The 5313-nt window shown below is 45.9% G+C and overlaps 1 non-coding gene across 1 annotated transcript; it reads left to right on the top strand.

Moving 5' to 3' along the window:
- Positions 1-4778: 4778 nt before the first annotated feature.
- Trnas-cga (transfer RNA serine (anticodon CGA)) lies at positions 4779-4853 on the top strand. Its single transcript has one exon. It is a non-coding gene; the product is annotated as a tRNA-Ser (tRNA).
- Positions 4854-5313: the final 460 nt, after the last annotated feature.

Genomic DNA, 5313 nt, shown 5'->3' on the forward strand with positions numbered 1-5313 from the left:
CTCGGTGGCTCAGATGGATAGAGCGTCTGCCATGTAAGCAGGAGATTTCGGGTTCGTGTCCCGGTCGGGGCACACATTTTCAACGTGTCCCCAATGATGCATATCAACGCCTGTTTGCAGCTATGGTGTCGATTTAATTATCATTTAATTCTAGAGAAGCTGCAAGGTCATCAATGGTATCCGTTCTTTCGGGAACAGATACCACCTTCACATACAGAAATTAATGTCCACTAGTTGTTCGATATCCATTATTTGCGACGGATACGGTAAACAAAACCTCACTCTAGCGTCTCTGGATGCTGAATGACAAGCCACAACGTGTTACAACTTTACGCTGCCTGCCTCAACGGATCATGCAGTCAGACAAATTGCACCAAATGGTTGTAGTGTCAGCGGCTGCTGCTAAAAAAAGTCTTTCGCCGAATTCTTTGATCATGCCTCGTAAATTATTAGAGGTGCAATTCTCTGTGACACGTGTTGTTCTTGTGTAGTGTTGTTACAAGGCCTGGTAGGGAATGGAAGAATGTCAGATGTTGACTGGTCACTGTGGAGGATACGGAGATGTTGCGGAGTTGTTTGAGACAGCGTTATCAGTAAGTGGAAGTGGTAGAAAGAAGTTCGATTATGGGTATTCACTTGGCCAGCTAGTCGAATTGTTTAATGTCAAGGTTTATGGGGGTTTCGGATGTGACACTGGTCCAGTGTTGGAATTCATGGAATCGTGAGGGCAGACATACCCGTCCTTAAAGTTTCAGTCGACCACGTCGATGACCACATGGGAGGATCGTTGTAGTCTGCTCCAAGTACATCGTACCCCTTCACATCTGCGCTGGAGGACGACGGTTCTCCGGCTACCTTTATGTGGTTTCCTGGCCATGTCGGTATCCCTGGGAACGAAGCTGCAGACGCCGCGGCCAAGGCTGCGGTCCTCCAGCCTTGTACAGCTTCTTGTTGTGTGCCTTCATTTGATTTTAGCAGGGTCATTTGTCAGCGCATTTTATCGCTGTGGCATGCCGATTCGTCTACACTTACTGAAAACAAACTTCGGGCCTTGAAACCTCTCCCCTCGGCTTGGACGACCTCTTCACGCCCTTCTCGGCGGGAGGAGGTCGTTTTGGCCCGGTTACGGATTGGACACTGCCGGTTCAGCAACCGCCATCTGCTGACGGTTGCGCCGGCACCGTTCTGCCCATGTGGGCAATTGCTGACGGTACGCCACATTTTAACGTCCTGTCCGAATTTTAATACACTGCGCATTGATCTTGGCCTGCCATGTACTCTGGATGAAATTTTAGCGGATGACCCACGAGCAGCTGCTCGCGTTCTTCGCTTTATCCAATTGACAAATCTGTCTAAGGATATTTGATTATGCTGTTTTCTTTTAATCCCTTGCCTGTTAATGTTCCTTTTGTAGTGTTGTCCTTTTTAGTTGCTGTTTTAACATTGTGCCTCGCAGTGCATAACTAATTTAGTCTGGGCGCTAATGACCACTGTAGTTGTGCGCCCTAAAACCACAAACATGTGCGCTACTCGTCCGGGAATAATGAAAGTGTGCTGAAAATTAATGCCTCCGAAACTTTTGTTCTATTCTCAGTACCGATTGAGGAATTACATGTTATGCATATTACACAGTCGACTTTCCTTCTTGTTTGGAGCTTTTTTCAACTCTGCCGCTATAAGGGTCCGAATTGCTGCGTTTAACATGGCACTGTGTAACTTAACTATATCGGTGCTTGAGAGAGAGCGTGTTTCGAATACGAAGAGTTTGTTCACACATGGGACACCCTCTCCTTCGGCATGACAAGTCAGACCACGCACGAGACATTTCCAACAATCCGACACCTTGGGTTCACTGCCGTCAACCATCCTCCATATAGTCCCGAAAGGGCCCCATCCGATTTTCATCTGTTTCGAAAACTTAAAGAACGCCTTCGAAGACTTCATTTTGTCAGTGACGAAGCGGTGCAAGCAGAAGTGAGGTTGTGGTTTCGTCAACGAAATCAATCTACAGTGCCTGTATCAAAAACCTGGTTTCTTGTTGGGAGAAAAGTATTCGCCGCTAGAGTGACTACGTCAAGAAATAAATATGAAGATATGAAGAATAAAAATGTAGAATGTTTTGTTTTACTTGAAAAGCTTTGGGAGTTTTCAAATAAAATATTCGGAGGCGCTACTTTTCAACACGCCCTCGTAGTAGTGAACACTGCGGCATATTCTGTGTCATGCAGCATTATTGGTCGGAGACTAGCTGCAGCCGGACTAGGGAATTACTGTCGCAAGCATAGCCTGCAGTTAACAACACATCACAGAGAGCTGCGTTTGAACTGGTGCCGTGACCTGGAAGCATGCGCTGCTTTTGAGTAGCGTTTCGCTGTTTCCGGCTATGAAACGCGCTGTTCTGCACTACCCCGAAGGACCACCGTCCGCGAGTAACGCTGTGACGTGGGAAGAGGTCCCAGTCTGTCAATGTTTTAGAGGGTGTCAGCGGTGGTACTCCTGGCGGTGATAAGGGGAGCCATCCATTGAGTGCGACTTCAGTTCATGCCCCTTAACAACTGAGGGAACCCTGACCGCACAACCGTATTTGACGGACATCTTGCGACCTCATGTGTTACTTCTGATGCGACAGTATCGTTGTGCCATTTTTCATCAAAGCAATACTCCTGCACACGTGTGAACTGTCTCCTGTGGGCAGCAAGAGCCACAGATCTGTTCCCGATTGAACAAGTGTGGGACCAACTAGGACCTCAAATCCGCCACATTGCCAGTATGCAGGATATCAAGGACCAGTTACAGCTATTACGGTTTACCTCAGGAGAAAATACAACTGATTTATAAGACCCTTCCCAACCGAATCAGTGAATGCAGCCAGGGCAGAGCGGGTGCAGTGTCATACTGATAAGCGGGCTCATACAGCCAAATTCATTGTAAATATGACTCGTTATTGTTATAACTGAAATAAGGTGCTTCACTTTTTTTTTTTGTTAGGCAGTGCATATCCAGATATACTAGTGAAGCTACTTTACGGAGTGTTGGGTGCTGTACTATTTCTGGTCGAACTTTGACCGATAGAATGGAGAGTTCCGTTGGGTTGACGTCACATTTCAACAGATGGAATGTCAGGCGGTACGCTAGCGAGCAACAGAAAATAATTGTACAATCTTTCCCAAAACTGCTTTATATAATTGTATAGTTCAAGAGATGAATTCCAAACACACTACTGAGATGCTTAAAGCCGTTCAGTATTTGCAGAAAGAAAAGGTGCCCCTAGAGATGACAAGTGTTTCTGTACATATGATTAAGGATGGAGGAAAAGTAATAAGCCTCCATTTTCCTGCATTTATTTACTTCTGTTTATCGTATTGATATTGATAAGTTCCTTATGTATTCTGTAGTTACACTGATAATTGTCTCTTTTTTTAATTGGTTTGTGTATCACTCTCCATGTTTCATACCTCCTGACGTAGCCTTGTCTAGTACCAGTTTTATGTTATTTTATTAGTTTTGTTTATTAATAGACGCTGTTATGTAGGAATGCTATTCCTATTTTGTGTTAAAGGCTTTCCTGTCTACTCCATAGTTATTTATGTACTGTTCAATTTTTACTTTTACATTGAATTGCCACCACACTGTCAAAGATGTTACTGTATGTTTCTACTTCAGTCTAGACGTGCTACTTCTCTTCCAACGTTGTTTGCAAACACTGCAACTTCTTTGGTGATAATACTCAGTAAATGTCTGAAGATGGTCTTGTAAGCCGAAAACCGGTTAATAGTAAAAGTAATCCAGAATGAAATTTTCACTCTGCAGCGGAGTGTGCGCTGATATGAAACTTCCTGGCATATTAAAACTGTGTGCCCGACCGAGACTCGAACTCGGGACCTTTGCCTTTCGCGGGCAAGTGCTCTACCAACTGAGCTACCGAAGCACGACTCACGCCCGGTACTCACAGCTTTACTTCTGCCAGTATCTTGTCTCCTACCTTCCAAACTTTACAGAAGCTCTCCTGCGAAACTTGCAGAACTAGCACTCCTGCCGGCCGAAGTGGCCGTGCGGTTAAAGGCGCTGCAGTCTGGAACCGCAAGACCGCTACGGTCGCAGGTTCGAATCCTGCCTCGGGCATGGATGTTTGTGATGTCCTTAGGTTAGTTAGGTTTAACTAGTTCTAAGTTCTAGGGGACTAATGACCTCAGCAGTTGAGTCCCATAGTGCTCAGAGCCATTTGAACCTAGCACTCCTGAAAGAAAGGATATAGCGGAGACATGGCTTAGCCACAGCCTGGGGGATGTTTCCAGCTGCAGAGTGAAAATTTCATTCTGGAAACATCCCCCAGGCTGTGGCTAAGCCATGTCTCCGCTATATCCTTTCTTTCAGGAGTGCTAGTTCTGCAAGTTTCGCAGGAGAGCTTCTGTAAAGTTTGGAAGGTAGGAGACGAGATACTGGCAGAAGTAAAGCTGTGAGTACCGGGCGTGAGTCGTGCTTCGGTAGCTCAGTTGGTAGAGCACTTGCCCGCGAAAGGCAAAGGTCCCGAGTTCGAGTCTCGGTCGGGCACACAGTTTTAATCTGCCAGGAAGTTTCATATCAGCGCACACTCCGCTGCAGAGTGAAAATTTCATTCTGGAAACATCCCCCAGGCTGTGGCTAAGCCATGTCTCCGCTATATCCTTTCTTTCAGGAGTGCTAGTTCTGCAAGTTTCGCAGGAGAGCTTCTGTAAAGTTTGGAAGGTAGGAGACGAGATACTGGCAGAAGTAAAGCTGCGAGTACCGGGCGTGAGTCGTGCTTCGGTAGCTCAGTTGGTAGAGCACTTGCCCGCGAAAGGCAAAGGTCCCGAGTTCGAGTCTCGGTCGGGCATACAGTTTTAATCTGCCAGGAAGTTTCAGTAAAAGTAATATTGTAGAACAAAAGCAAACTGGAGCTTTTCATTTACTAAAGGAAATTGTTTACAAAATGTATACACAGAGACACCATGCCCCAAAAACAGTAAAACACATAATAAACTTATAATATGAAAATTTGTACCAATGCTGGAATTGGAATCGGGATATGCTGCTCACTAGGCATATGCGCTAACCACTACGCCGCGCTGGAACAGTGGCTTTGCACAGCCGCACGGATTACCCCAACACACCTCCCTCCTCAATCTAAATTTCCATTCACGCCTCAGCACACTTGGTATTCCCCTTAAACTCTAACAGCATTGCAGGAGCTCTCCGAGTACGAGACCCGAGTTCGAATCCCAGCGTTAGGACAAATTTTCTTTCGTCCCTTCAGTCTGCATGCGCACATCATAGACATTTGAGAGTTGAAAGGGT

The sequence above is a fragment of the Schistocerca nitens genome, chromosome 8 (genome assembly GCF_023898315.1).
Source record: "Schistocerca nitens isolate TAMUIC-IGC-003100 chromosome 8, iqSchNite1.1, whole genome shotgun sequence".
NCBI classification, from domain to species: Eukaryota; Metazoa; Arthropoda; class Insecta; order Orthoptera; family Acrididae; genus Schistocerca; species Schistocerca nitens.